Here is a 15511-nt window from a genome sequence, read left to right as displayed (position 1 = left end):
CCGAGGAGTGTACAAGGAAACAAACAGGCTGCTTTTGTCAATGAGACAAGGTTCAGGCTAGAACTGCTCCCAAGCCACCGAAGCACATTCTGTCCTAAAGAACTGCTAGGAAACATCAGCCCACAGAGAAAAGTCTCACATTTTTAATGCAGTCTAATCAAATTGAGCTAGCTACCTTCCTGAATTCACAAGTGCATCTTATGTTTGAGTGGCATCCTAGACAATGTGCTATCTGCTGATAGATTAGAAACCGGCCTAAGGGCTGGTCCTTTATTCACAACCTGGCAAATAAAATAAAAACAACTTTGGCTACTGGAAGCTACTATGAAACTGAGTTTCTTTGCCATGTGTTAGAGGAAATTAGCATCAGACTCAGAGATAAGGTATCCTAAACACAATCTTTTAATATCGTGGGAACACAGGGTTCAAGAAAAGCTCTCTGCACATTTTGAAGGGTTTTTCGCTGACTCAAAACAGCTAATAAATAAACCAGAACATCAAATGAATCTCAGGACATTGGCCAGATAATGAGAAGCCAGCGTGGGTTTTCTTTGCTGTGTAACAGAACTGCAGTGTATCAAGACTGAATTTAGCCATTACATTTTCTGGAGTTTTCCCAAAACTGGCTAAGGAGCAGAGATCCTGTTTCTTGTTCTAACCACATAAACTCAGATATAACTTTGAATTAATTAACTCTTTGGGGCTGTTTCCTCACCTGTAAAATGAGGGTGGGGCAAGTTCATCTTGGGGCCCCAGAATAATCCCCTGTGAAGAAAAGTGTTAGCCTCCCTCTCCCTTTTACTGTTAAGCAGTTTTTATTTATTTTGGAAAATGCTTTCAGAAAAAAACGATATAGGTCAAATGTCAGGATTATTCCGGAGTTCTGACCCATGGCTACAAGGCTTTTCAAATTTAGTTCCTCTCGAATGCAGAGAATGAAAGCTACCCATCAGTTAAGAAAATAAAACTCTCCCTCCTGAGGTCTGATGTAGTTACTGTAAAACTGTTCTTCCAAACTCCCCGTGACAGAGGGGACCATATTAGCACGGTGCTGAATGCTTAAGAAATTATAGACAAAAAAAGCTTCCATGAGCAGTAAACAGTTCAAGATCCAGGGATCCTGCAAATAGAAAACCTCAGAGGTCCCTTCCTGAACTGGTTTGGGGTTTTAGTAACCTTCTACTTAGAGGTGGTTTCTCCCTATAGCCCAGGTTGCCAGAGGTACCACATAAAATAAGGCTAGTTTCAGCCATACTCGGCTTGTCGTTCAGATCCTCAGCTACACCCCCTGTTCAACAACATGATGTAAAATTAAACAAATCAGAACTGCATTCAGTTCACATTCAAGATAACAAGAGCATTTGCATCAATTAGGATTACAAACAAGACTATGGAAATGAGATGCAATAGGGGAAACCCATTAAAGTATTTTGTTGTCTGGCCAAATTCCTGACTCAGATCCAACTGACCTAAATGAGAAAGCAAGGCTAGAATGGCCACCATAAAACTACAAGCTAGTTGGCATATTGTGGGCCCTCGCCAGCAGAAAACTACCCATTAATGGGAGTCACTCTTGCTCTTCCGTCTGTCTCCCCTTTCACGGGCTCAGCAACCAAATGAGCATCTCTGAACATTCCCAACTTCCTGTGCCCCACTTCTCCCTCAAGGGCATCAGCTCTGCGTTCTGTGTTGTTCACCACCTGGGGAGAATTACCTGTTCTCTCTCTTATTTTTGAGATTTTATTTATTTGTTTGACAGACACTGCGAGAGAGGGAACACAAGCAGGGGGAATGGGGGAGGGAGAAGCAGGCTTCCCGCTGAGCAGGGCGCCTGATGTGGGGCTCAATCCCAGGACCCTGGAATCATGACCTGAGCTGAAGGCAGACACGTTAGTGACTGAGCCACCCAGGTGCCCCACCTGTTCTCTTTCTTTCACACGCACCGTCCTCTTTAATCATGATTCTTCCTTTCGAAAGGAAAATTCATTTCAAGGTCCAAAAACCTCACCCCCGTAGAGTCAGAACACAAACTCCTTGTATGAGAAAGCTGCCTGAAAGTTGGTGTAAACCACCTCTTAGTTCTATAAATGCCCTGGGAAACCTTCCTCCATTCATGTTTAATCAAGAAGCCAGAGCTTTGTTTCTTCATTTGCCAGAGCTGTTTTATATTCATCTTGGGTAACTCACCCCAAGAGGACTATTTCTAAGCAGGTCTATAATAAACCAAATTCTGAGGCTGTGCAAATCCACTCATTGGCTTAGCCAGCAAATACTGAGCACCTATGAAGCAAACACGAGCCCCATGGCTGCCTTCCCTTGGCAAGACTGTGCCGTGAGCCACCAAACAAGAAGGCATGGGAGAACCTGAATTCCAGGGATCTGTACTAGCCAGGAAGCCTGGGAAGGCTTCGGGAGAAAAGTGACCTCTGAGAGGCCAGAAGACTGGCACCTCTGAACTTTATTTTGATGGGCAGATGCTATTTTTCTAATTTAAAATATAATAAGGAGGCTGTGATGGTGGGGAGACGTGCAAGGGAAATATGGGAACTCTGTAATTCTGCTCGATTTTGCTGTGAGCCTAAACTGCTTTATATAATAGTCTCTTTTTTTTTCCTCCAAATGTTTTGTGCATATTAATTTAATTTAATTTTTAAAAAAGATTTATTTGAGATAGCGTGAGCAAGAGAACATGAGCGGGGGTGGGGGGCGGAGAGACAGAGGGAGAGAGAGAAGGAGGCTCCCCACTGAGCAGGACCCTGAGATCATGACTAAGCCAAAGGCAGACGCTCAACCGACTGAGCCACCCAGGCGCCCACCATTTTCATTTAATTTTAATTCCTGCTTTAAAATCTACTTTATTAGCAAAAGTGACTTGAGGTAACCACAGAAATGTAAAATATAGCCAAATGAAATAAGCTAAAAATAGTTAGAAAAGATTGACAGGGAAAAATAAGGGTAGAAAATTAGGTTGCAGAGTTAAGCAAACATTCTAACACATGTGCTTTGAGAAAAATACTGCCCATTACAAAATGTACAGCCTCTGTAACATAGTAGTATGTTGAAAGCCAGCATAGAAAAGAAAATGTGGGAGCAGGGGGGCAAAGGGACTGCCTGGGAATACAGTGTAGTCCAGGTACATGGTCATCTGATGGTCTGGATTCAGATTTTAGAATATTGACATTGATTTACTGCGTATCTCTCACAAAGACCTCTGTAGATGCTATTGCTTTAACTTAAACATTACAAAGATATTGTGGGTTATCCTATTCAAGAATGTATGCTCTCTGAAGTGTGCTTGGGGGAGTTCAGTGCAGCTAGGTAATTATGGACTCATGGATTTAAACAGCCAGGTTCGCTGGGCATAGGATTGGCATAGGATTGCCTTGCATTCCTGAGTTCTTCAGTTGCTTGGGAGCAGTTCTAGCCTGGACCTTGGCTTGTTAGCAAATGTAATTTGTCGGGTTCCCTTGCACACTCCTCCACTCTGAGGAACTGCTTTTTTGGACCATAGTTACAGAAAGTGTTTTTTTAGGACCCTGGCCCTTTAGAGATGGTATTTAACCTTTGGGGGACACTTCCCATGGTGCATTGATGAGCTTTCCGTGTGCTGTAGTGGATATTAACTTTGGTTTAGTAGAGCGATCAGCAAAAACCTTTTCTGTAAAGGGCCAGATAGTAAATAATTTCAACTCTGCTGTTGTATCAAGAAAGCAGCCATAGATTGTATGTAAACAGATTGGCATGACTGTGTTCCAATAAAATTTTATTTACAAAAACAAGTGGTGGGCTGGGTTTGGCCCATGGACCATCGTTTGCTGACCCCTGGTTTAGTGGCTTTTTGGAAGACAAGACGGAAACACCCCTAGCTTCTGTGGGTGATGGAGAAAAGGATCTAGTAGTAGGAACATAAATATCTCAGTTGAGATTTAACATCTGTGGTGGGGAAGACACTTTTGTATTATTTCCCAATAATTTTTCAGTTGATGTAACATCAATAAAGGCTTTTTTGTCGAGAAAAGGCCTCTAATCCCACCACTGTGAACACAACTGTGTTTTCCTTTTTGTACATTTGAGTCCTGTCCCCCTGTATATGTACTTTTTTGCAAAGCCCCAGTGTGTGTATATACCAGTTGGTATTATTAAAGATCATAATGTACCCACATATCTGACAGTTGTTAGCACATTGGGATCTAGTGAAGCCTAAAAAGATATAAACTAGATTTAGCAGGGAAGATATTTTTAAGGACTGATTTGTGAGGAACACTTTTCTGTGTTTTTGACTTTTTCAATATTAGAGTTATAATTCACTTGTGACAACGTGGATGAACTTAGGGTATTATACTGAGCGAAATAAGTCAGACTGAAAAAGATAAGTACCATATGATTTTATTCATATGTGGAATCCGAAACACAGAACGAATAAACAAATAAACAAAAAATAGGATGAGTTTTATAAATACAGAGAAAAGACCTGATGGTTGCCAGGCAAAAGGGGGTGGGGGATGGGTAAAATGGGTAAAGGGGAGTGAGATGTACAGACTTCCGGTATTCCCAGAACAAATAAGTCCTGGGAATAAAAGGCACAGCATAGGGAATCTAGTCAATAATATTGAAATAGTGTTGTACGGTGATAGACAGTAACTACACTTGTGAGCATAGCATGACATATAGAGAAGTTGAATCACTATATTGTACACCTGAAATTAATGTAACATTGTGTGTCAGCTATACTCAAAAATAAATAAACAAATAAATAAAAGAATACCATTGTTAGTGAAAAAAAAGTGATTTGCTTAAAAAAAAAGTTATAATTCATTCTTAAACCCTGCAAAATAGCAATACCCAGAAGACTACATATGGGAAGAAATTAGGCCAGGGCTAATGTCAGGTAATTGGCTGTTCAAGAGGCAAACCTTGCTTTAGCTCTAAGTCAACGACGTGGTCCCCAGGGTTTCAGGCCAGTGTGAGAGTTACTGCACCCTTGCCCAGGGCCACAGAGGCTAGACCGGAGCAGAATCTTAAATTTTTCCTTCTTCCTGTTTGGGGCACATGCAACAAACCAAGAAACAAATCTTCAGTCTCATTCTATACGATGTGACTCTCAAGATGTATTTTTCTGAACAGGAATTTCCAAATATGTGTATCCAAGAATGGAAAAGATTCTTTTTCACAACAGTGTTATCATTGCTGAAAATATTTTGAAGCTCTTTTTTTGGAAGTGCCTTCTGAATAAGTTACAAGCCGCGGTGGGAAAGAAGTCTGCCTGCTTCGTAGTCTTACCTCATTTTTGACTAAAAATGGTATTAGCCAGCATGACTCCCTCGCCTTGGCCTCCGCCCGTGGCTCTGAGTTGCTTTTGGCTGTTTCCAGATCTTATAACCATGCTCAGAGGAAATGGATTTGTCTCAAATGAGCTAAAGATTGTGGGTCATGACCATCAGCCAGGAGCCTCTGAGGGTATTTCTTTGGAGGGAACAAAAATAACTATTTCTCTGTGTAAGTTGTGATAGTAAAAAAAAACAATAAAATAAAAACAAAACAGAGTGTGCCTTCATACGTCATTGGGCTGTCCCCAGACCGCCATGCCAACATGGCTTTTGAATGAGGTCATCCTGACCTGTTTTATTCCAAATCCAGGGTCTACTGCAAAGGTTTTTGAAAGGCCTTCATTTATATGTGCTCTCTTGTCCCTGTTACCTGGACATTTGAAAGGCTGTTCTAGGTTTGCTTTCCTGAGAGATTGTGCATATATCGATAGAAGTCGATGGACTGTGATACCCTTGTTGTCCTCCCGTGTCCTCCCTCTGACGTGGGAAGGGGGAAGCTCATGTCTGAGCTAGGGAGTTTTATTGTCTGGCCGGCCACTGTGTAGGCTCATAACTTAGTAGGTAGGATCAGAGCTGCTTAGAAGGCCTTGTGCGGGTTAGGATCTTCGTTGCAGGCAGAAGGTTCCTTTGAAGCAGGCTACGCAGCAGGGGATTCTCTGGAGTTCGACTTATTTCTGGGAAAACAAAGCTTCAGCGCTACATGTTCAGTGACAACACAGCCTGTCTCCAACCAGTCCCCCACCATCACATGGTTCTAGCTCACTTCCGCCCCAGTCCCTGTGACACTGAGGCAGAACACGAAGCCACACGCCACGGCTACTCCAAGGAATCATGCACCCAGCCTGTGGGGGCTACCTCCTGTTGTTGTGGTCTTTCATATCTTGCATGCGCGTGTGTGCTTGAAGAATCTAGCTGCAAGGGAGTCCGTGTTAGCTTTCTAGCCCTGTAGACCAGGGAGGTAGTGGGCTGGAATGCTGCTGGATGGTGCTCAATGAGCCCCTTTGGCATATTTGTGACCAAGGTGTGCACACAGAGGTGATGGCAAAACCCCTGGTGGGGACATTCTTGCAGTGATCAGAGCAGAGGGGAGAGGACTGAGTTTAGGAGACTCCTGAAGGCTGTTGGGAGAAGTAAGTGACTGGGATTCAGTATAGTGGTCAGTGCTGTTACTGGACGGTGCCTGCCCACTGTGTGACGGGTGGCATGCTGGGTTGGAGTGGCCGCTGTGCCGTGCCCATACCCTCGGCATGGTCCTCGGTAAGATGGAAGAAGTGCTGGGCTCATGATGCTTTGCAGCATTAGAGTTTTGAGGCAGAGGATCCCTTTCAGATCCCAGCCTGTGTGACCACAGTTAAGTTATTATACCATTCTGGGTTTCAGTCTGTTTATCTATAAAATGGGGATGTGCCTACCTTGGAGGGAGATTGGGGTGGTAAAATCAGATAGCATGTGACTATTTACCATGTGCCTCTGTTATGGAGTAGTTGTCCCCCAAATTACTACTGCTATGTTCAACTTTGCCATCTTTCTCTTTCCCCCTTTGTCCGAGCAACTCTCAGCTACCTTACACCCCAGTGGATACGGTAGCTTCTAGGCTTTTTCTTAGCAGTTAGCTTACCTTTCCCACCCCCTGTGTGCCTCATTTTCCCTGCTGTGTCCTGAACGTTTTATCATGAAAAATTTCAAACATACAGGAAGGTGGAGAGAATTGGACAGTGACCACCACATGTCTGTCACCTGGACTCTACAATTAATATTCTATTCTACTTGCTTTATCACATATTTTTCCATCTGCGCATCCATCAACCCATTTTATTTCTTTATACATTTTACGGTGAACTGTCGACATCGGCACACTTCCTCATAAATATTTTAGCATGCCTATTGGTAACAAATACCATTAAGTTATTTGCAGTTTTTTTCTCTTGATGTAAAATTTCACAATGAAATGCATAAATCATAAATGTGCACTTGCTGAGTTTTGACAACTGCATATACCTGTCACCCAAAACCCTATCAAGGTATAGAGCATTGCACCTCCCCAGAAAGTTCCCTAATGCCCCTGCCCTGCCCAACACAGGCAACTACCATCCTGATTTTTTCCCCACTATAGATGGGTTTTGCCTGTTCTAGCATGTTCTTACATGTTCTAGCATGTTCTAACATGCCATGTAAGTGGAATCACACAGCATGTGCTCATAGTGTCTGGCTTCTTCTAGTCAGCATAACATTTTGAGATTCATCCATGTGATCATCATGTCTTATCAGTCAAACAATTCTTTTTATTGCTGAGATGGCTAGCTTTAAAATTGTGCCTGATGGCCGTGAAGAAGGCAGACGCACTCGCCTTCCTCATGGAGTTTGGACATTGTTTCTTCTTTATCCTTTCCCACCTAATGTTATCAATGCACAGAGGCTCTTTGTAGACACTTAGAGTGAAAGGGGCTTAGAGACCATTTAATTCAGTTCTTGTCCCGATGTTTGGCATCTTGGCTAATGCAGGAATCCCTTCTGACCCGTGTCTCTTCCCTCTCGGGACTTGCGTTACTGGGAATTTATGTGCATGAGAAGTGGGAGGGCCAGTGCACAAGCCCCTGAGACATTTAATTATTTTAGGGCTAAAAGGAGGGTGAATTCAGCCCTGTTCTAGTGATTTTTGTTGTTGGCTTTTTGTTGTGCTGAGTTCGTGCTAGAAACATAGGGCCTGTTGGCTGGAATAGCTGGAGTTCGAAACAGCTCCTCTTTTCCTTTTTTGTTAATGAATTAGGACTCTGAAGCTGCTCAATTCTCTGATGTTTGAAAAAGGAGTCTTTTTTTTGCCTTTTCTCAATTCTTCCCTCCCTCCCTTGCTCCTTCCTCCTCCTCTGTCTCTGTCTCTGTCTCTCTCATACTCCCCATTGAACACATTTACGTATAGGGACTTGTCTGAAAGCTTAAGGTAGATCTTTTGTGAAGGTGAATGACATGCTTGAGGGGGGGGAAGGAAGAGGGTTAAGAGGGTGACCACTGCTTGCTCATAGGGAGGCAGTGACCACTCCACGGGAGTCAGCTCTTAAATAATAGATTGGGTGGCAGCCAAGAGTTGGACACAGCAAGAATCTGTAGGTGCTAGTTCCTTCCTTGTTTATATCCTGTGCAGAGCTTCTGGAGCGTGCCTATACATTAGAAGGATTGGGGAGATATTGCAAAAACACCACTATCAGGTGCCATGCTAGACCAGTTGAACCAGAATGTGGGCCCCTACCCCCAGGCAGTTCTTAAGTGCAGCCACAGTTTAAAATCACTGCTAGAGTGTCTTCAGGACCCATCTTCACACACAGTATCACCATAAGTGCTAATAACCATTCCAGGCAGGCAGGTTCCAGTACCATCTTATTTTAGCCAAGCAAACTGATGTTGAAGTGGACACACACATGTGGGCCCATCTGATCACAAATGCTGCATTCTTTCTTATTCTATGTTCCCTCTGACCCTTTTATGTGAATGGATTTCACGCAGTGGGATGGATCATTCCTTTGCTCAGTTCTTCATTCACTAGTCACTTACCATGTGCCATCCTGGGGCCGGAAGTCCCCTGGGGCATGCTGTTGGTGAGCCCTGCCTCCTAGCTGATGGGCTGGGAAGGAGCCCTAGTGGACGGGCGGCTAAGCTGTGGCCTGAGAGCCTCATGGCATAGCCAGGGCTCTGGGCGAGTCCAGACTCGTCTCCCAGGGCACACGTGCAGGAAACTCTTTCTGGAGGGCACACCCATCTGGTTAAGACCTGGAGGTGTGAGAGAGCAAGCATGGGCTCCCTGGGGCAAGTGAAAGAAACCCTAACAGCTGAAAGCAAGAAGGAAGAGAAGAATCTGGAGCCAAGAACTGAATCACCCGAATAGATGTGCTTCACTGAAGAAAGATTTTTCTCAACCCACCCATTGTACCTTAAAACATGATTTTTCATTTTGTACCAGGATCCTTATTTGCCTTTGCAAAATGAAATAAAATGCTTTGTCATAGGTTTTTCTGTACATTGCAAATCTCATTGAATTTTCAAGGATTTTGTTCGTTTTTTTTTTTGTTTACTCTGACTAGAAGGAGATGTCAATAAATTTATGACTTTAGAGCTAAGAAATGCTGAATAAATAACGTTTATGTCCCACTACTGATGGAAGGCACAGGTGCTACAAGGAGTTCTATAAGAAGAGTGGCACATCAAAGGGGTCTTGGGCAGAGATTCCAGAATCTTGTGAATTATTTCTATTTCCCCCCCCCCGTTGTCACTGTTAACAGGATAGCATAGTGTTAAAAGCGTGTTTTTTCCCCTCACAGTATTCAATTTTTAAAAATTATTGAAGTGTAATTGACATACAATGTTGTATTAGTTTCACGTGTACACTATGTTGATTTGACAGTTCTATCTACACATCACTCAGTGCTCACCATGATACGTGTAGTCACCATAAAACATTATTACAATGTTATTGACTGTATTCCCTATACTGAATTTGTCATTTCCATGACATTAGTTATGTTATTTTATTTTTAAAAAGATTTTATTTAGACATTCATGAGAGACAGAGAGAGGCAGAGGCAGAGGCAGAGGGAGAAGCAGGCTTCCCACGGAGCAGGGAGCCTGACCTGGGACTCGATCCCAGGACCCTGGGATCATGACCTGAGCCAAAGGCAGATGTCTAACTGACTGAGCCACCCAGGCATCCAACATTTGTTATTTTATAACTGGAAGTTTCTTAATCCCCTTCGCTTATTTCACGCATTTCCCCCACCCCTGCCCCCACTTCCCCTCTGGCAACCACTAGTTTGTTCTCTGTGTTTATGAGTCTGTCTATTTTGGTTGCTGCAGGGTGGGAGGTGGAGGGATGGGGGAACTGGGTGATGAACATTAAGGAGGGTATGTGTGGTCATGAGCACAGGGTATAAGACTGATGAATCTCTGAAACCAGTAATACATTGTATGTTAATTAATTGAATTTAAATAAAAAATGTTAAAAAAAAAGAATCTCTGTTTTGTTTGTGTTGTTTTTAGATTCTCATACGGTATTTGTCTTTGTCTGACTTACTTCACTTAGCATAAAACCCTCTAGGTCCATCCAATTGTTGCAAATGGCAAGATCTCATTATAAAAGCATGGGTTTTCAATTAATTAAAAGCCCAGCTTTGTCATATTCACTTAACTGAATGTATGAAAGTTATCCTACCTTTCTAAAATTCAGTTTCCTCATCAGTAAAATGAGAATAATAATACTTAATTCATATAATCTAAAAATCATTTATTTATTTTCATTTTTGTAATTTTATGCTGTCACAGGATGAATAGATGAACTAATTTTTTCTTATCTTTTAAAAATACTTGGTTTGGAGCTCCTGGGTGGGTCAGTCAGTTAAGTGTCTGCCTTCGGCTCAGGTCATGATCCCAGGGTCCTGGGATTGAGTCCTGCATTGGGCTCCTTGCTCAGCGGGGAGCCTGCTTCTCCCTCTGCCTGCCGCTCCCCCTGCTTGTGCTTGCTCTCTCCCTCTCTCTCTCTCTCTGTCAAATAAATAAATAAAATCTTAAAAGAAAATAAAAAAATATTTGGTTTATACCAAAGAATATATGCAATTATATACATCGTGTTGTAAACATAATAAGAAAATGAACAGGCAAGAGCTCATCACTCAACCTGGGAGGGATAATATAACCACTAGTAGCTCATCTACCTGTGTGTTTTCCAGATCAGTAATCCTCCCCTTTCAGGTAACCATTAATTTCTGAATTTTGAGTTCATCATTCCTTTGGCTTTTTATAAATAATAATATAAATTATAATGTTTAAAAAATATACATGATATCTCTAAATAAAATATGATTTAGTTTCATTTTTATATATTTAAAAAGTATGTTCTATATAGTCTTTTAAAATTAAAAAAAAATATTTTTAAAGAGTTTATTGTCAGAGAGAGCGCGAACACACAAACAGGGGGAGGGGCAGAGGGAGAGGGAGAAGCAGACTCCCTGCTGCGCAGAGAGCCCGATACGGGACTTGATCCCAGGATTCCAGGATCATGACCTGAACCGAAGGCAGACGCTTAACTGACTGAGCCACCCAGGTGCCCCCCTCTGTATAGTCTTTTGCAGTTGTGTTTTTTTCTCCACTCATTAATGTTCCCAAATTGATCCCTGTTGTTGTGCTGAACTGTGGTGCATTCATTTCAAAGTTGTATAGCACTCCATTGTGTGAATGTACCACCAATAATTTATCCTGGTGCTGAGCATTTAGATTATTTAACTTTTTCTGCTGTGAGCAGTGCTGCTACTATGCACCTGCTTGTGCATGACTCTCAATGCATGTGTTGCAAGAATTTCTTGGTGATATGGTATATGGTATATGGCGAAGTGGGATTTTGGGATTTTAGGGTATCTGGATGCTCAACTTTATAAGATAATGCTAACTTGTTTTCTAAAGTGGGTGTACCAGTATAAAATCTACCAGGAGTATAAGTGTTCCCACTCGTCTACATCTTTTGGTGTTTGGGTATTGTTAGACTTCTTTATTTTGCCAGGCTAGTGGGTATAAATAGTATGTCATTGGTGTTTTAATTTGTGTATCCCTGACTATGGAAAAGAGGAGCTCTTCATATCTTTAAGGGTCATTTTCTCTTACCCTTTTGCAAAATTCCAGCTTCTGTGTTTTGCCCAGTTATTTATTAGGTTATTTATCTTTTCCATATTAGTTTGTAGGAGTTCTTTATATATTCTGAATACTTATCCTTTGTTGAATATTTGTGTTACAGTTATCTTTTCTTAGTTCACGGTTTGTCACTTTATTTGTGATGCTTTTGAAAAACAAATTCTAATTTGTTTTTTATATTATCTTTATTATGCTCCCCACTCCTGACAGCTGCTGCATTCACTGACAGAAATAACTGTCACTCCTGGCAGGCCCATCTTCGATGCCTGGGAAACCAACACACGCAAACCTAAGTAGGATTTCCCAACTGAGACCCACTTTCAAAAAAATTGCTAACGCTCAGATAGCTGTTTCAACACACAGCACAACTGACAACTCAAATTTTTCACTGAGAGCAGCTCCCAGCTCTGATTCAAACTGAGTCAGCCTACAGATAGGACCTCAGGTCAAGAAGTTCTTCATTTTAATGGGGCAAGATTTCAATATTTTCTTTTATGGTTAGATAAAAAGGTAGTCTGTATCTTCTGCTGAAAATTTTAGGATTTTACTCAGTTAAGTCTAATCTTTAATCTGGACTCTGGTGTCTGAGTATGAAGTAGGGACCCAATATTCTTTAATATTTCCTGTACAGCACAGTGTTTTCATGAGAATGGAGAAGAATGTAAGCATCTAGCTCCTCACATAGTTCTGGGTACCAGCAAGGTACCCTCTAAAGGTTACTCGTGGCTGTTTTAACCTTTAGTTTCCTGCCTTTTTTTTTTTTTTCAGTTGATTGGTGAGTTTTTCTTCCTTCCTTCCTTCCTTCCTTCCTTCCTTCCTTCCTTCCTTTCTTTCAGATTTTTATTTTTAAGTAATCTCTACACCCAATGTGGGGCTCGAACCTACAACCCTGGGACCAAGAGTCACACACTCTACCGACTGAGCCAGGCAGGTGCCCCGATTGGTGCTTTTCTTCCCAAAATCATTAGTGTGTCCATTTTAAGAATGATAGTTGAGGCAGGTTTGCATTGATTAAGAAACCAACCTGAAGCAGTCCCCCCACCCCCACACACCTTAGTGTTGTCAGAAGCTTCATCTGTGAGTTTAATCAAAGAGCAAATCATAATTAATGAGTTAATTGATTTGAGCACTTATTTCCTTTTGGACCTGGTTGGTGATTCAGAATTTCTCAGGCATCTTACCAAAGACGTTCTCCCTCTGCCCTGAATAATCAGATAGCTTTTTATTACTAGGTTAATCTTGTTACTTTGGAATTTGTTTATTCAGCTCTGTATCGCCATAGATGTATCCTCTAAATACATGAAGAGAGTGGTGGGGGGCTTCAGCTCTTACACAGGAAGAACTTCCTTAAGTTAATTCCTGCTTGAATGTCTTGGGCCAGATTGTATATGCTGCACAGAAAACTTGCTTTGGGGGGGCCTTTTCCAATTTCTTAGCCATGCTTTAGTGGAAAGGAGAGGCAGAGAAATACTTCTTGGAAAATTAAAACTGTTTAGCTACACTCCTGGGGCACACTGGGAACACACAATGAAATCTGGAAAGTCAAACATGAAACTTTATAAAGTGAGCATAAAAAGCCTCATAAAAATTGGAGGGATGCTGTCAGTTCTATGGCTGAGGATGACTGCCCTTTTATTGCTCAAGTGCTGTCAAGGGGGCTCACTCTCTGGCTAGCGGGCTCCTGCGCAGAAGGCAGGAGGAACTGCATGCTGCTCTGCGTAGCAGTGAACGATAAACCCAGTGCCTGGGAGGTGAGCCTTCAGCTGGGTGATGAAGTTACACTCCAGGCCTGAGGCTTTTCCGAGGTGCTCAACTACCCGGTGAAAGTGAGTTTTTTAATCTCCTGGACAGTTTCCAGGGAGGTAAAAAGATGGAAAGATTCTTAATGAAGAAAGACCCCTCTCTCTTTCCCTACCTACATGGTCCTCTCATGGACTTCCGGAATGGATTCTGTACAGATGTTGCTGGTGCCCTGTCTGGATGGCCCTTTCCCGGGCCACTGCATCCAGCCCTCAGCTACTGCAGGCTTTGTTGCTAATAGCTCACACGTGGATGCTTCACAGGATGACTCTGCCTTGCCAGATAGGAGCCTGCTAGCCCAGAGATGACAGGGTGGTAGGATCTCACTCTCCACCCTGGCATGGCCCGGACCCAGTGGCTGACATCATTGATGTCAATGATCAGGATGTACAACCCAGCCCTTTGCCTCCGGGCTGCACAAAGTCTATTATAGAGTGCTCTGTGGGATCCACACAACCCCCATCTTTTTCTTTCTCTCTTTCTTTTTCTTTCTTTCTTTCTTTCTTTCTTTCTTTCTTTCTTTCTTTCTTTCTTTCTTTCTTTCTTTCTTTCTTTCTTTCTTTTCTCCTTCTTCTTTCTTTCTTTCTTTTTTTTTTTAAAGATTTTATTTATTTATTTGACAGAGAGATAGAGAGCACAAGTAGGCAGAGAGGCAGGCAGAGGGAGAGGGAGAAGCAGGCTCTCTGCTGAGCAAGGAGCCCAATGCAGGGCTCCATCCCAGGACCCTGGGATCATGACCTGAGCCCAAGGCAGCTGCTTAACCGACTGAGCCACCCAGGCGCCCCATCATCTTTTCCTTTCTTATGCAACTTCCCTCACTTGCTCACAAGGTTCTCCTGAGTGCACTCCCTCAAGCACTCATTTTCAAGGAAACCCCACATCAGGCTCTTCTAGGGAACATGACGGGAGACATTCCGTTTCTCTCCTCTGGCGCATCACACTTTGCTCAGTATGTGGAGTGTTTGCCTACGAATCATCCCTGCCCTGCTGGGTTCTTCTGAGGGCTGCTTTTACATATTGTTTGTCTTAAGACTCCCACCGTATCTCCTAACTCCATGGCCTGCTTCTAGGATGGGGAGTGTTTGTCAAAAGACTCGCCGAGTGAGGGAAGGCGGCCTGTGCGGAGGTGGAGAGGGCCTGGGAGGGGACTTCTGGTGTGGGTGCGGGGTCTGGCAGTGGGAACGTGGACAAGCTGCCCACAAGCAGGAAGTGGGCGCCTGGCCGGCTCAGGCAGAGCGTGTGACTCTGGATCTTGAGGTCGTGAGTTTGAGCCCCACATGGCGGGTAGAGATGACTTAAAAACAAACAAACAAACACGCTTCTGCCTTTGTGAGGAAGACAGCATTCAGTTTCTCACTCTCAGTGATGCCAATGATGCTGCCCTTGGCAGGTGAGTTGGGTGGAGGAAGGTGCCTCAAGCTTTGGTGCTGAGCCACGTGCTCGTGGACGGCCTGGATCCACAGGTGGAAGTGGGAAAGTTGGTCTAGGCCATGTCTAGATCCACACCTGCAACACTTGGCACTTGGAGTCCTGGTCTGTCTCGCCCGCTCACCCTCACCCCTCCGCTGCTGTTCTCCCTCCTGTGTTTCTCGTCTTGGCTCCATGACTCTGACGTCCACTAGGTTGCTGGAGCCAGAAATTCTGACTCATTCCAATTCCTGTTGTCTCATTCTCTCTTGAGTGTCTTACTGTAACTGCTTTCCCTGCCTTTTGCCTTT

General features: G+C 43.1%; 1 protein-coding gene across 4 annotated transcripts in view; it reads left to right on the top strand.

Annotated features, from left to right (window-relative positions):
• The window catches only part of OSBPL10 (oxysterol binding protein like 10), a 334389-nt gene that overhangs the window by 30347 nt on the left and 288531 nt on the right, over positions 1-15511 (top strand). The gene's annotated exons all lie outside the window — the stretch shown is intronic.

This window comes from Mirounga angustirostris, unplaced genomic scaffold (assembly GCF_029215605.1).
Source record: "Mirounga angustirostris isolate CCGP_5_RB_7025 unplaced genomic scaffold, mMirAng1.0.hap1 SCAF_1, whole genome shotgun sequence".
Lineage (NCBI taxonomy): Eukaryota > Metazoa > Chordata > Mammalia > Carnivora > Phocidae > Mirounga > Mirounga angustirostris.
The sequence above is the reverse complement of the archived record's forward strand: the minus strand, read 5'-3'. Positions and strand labels throughout refer to the sequence as shown.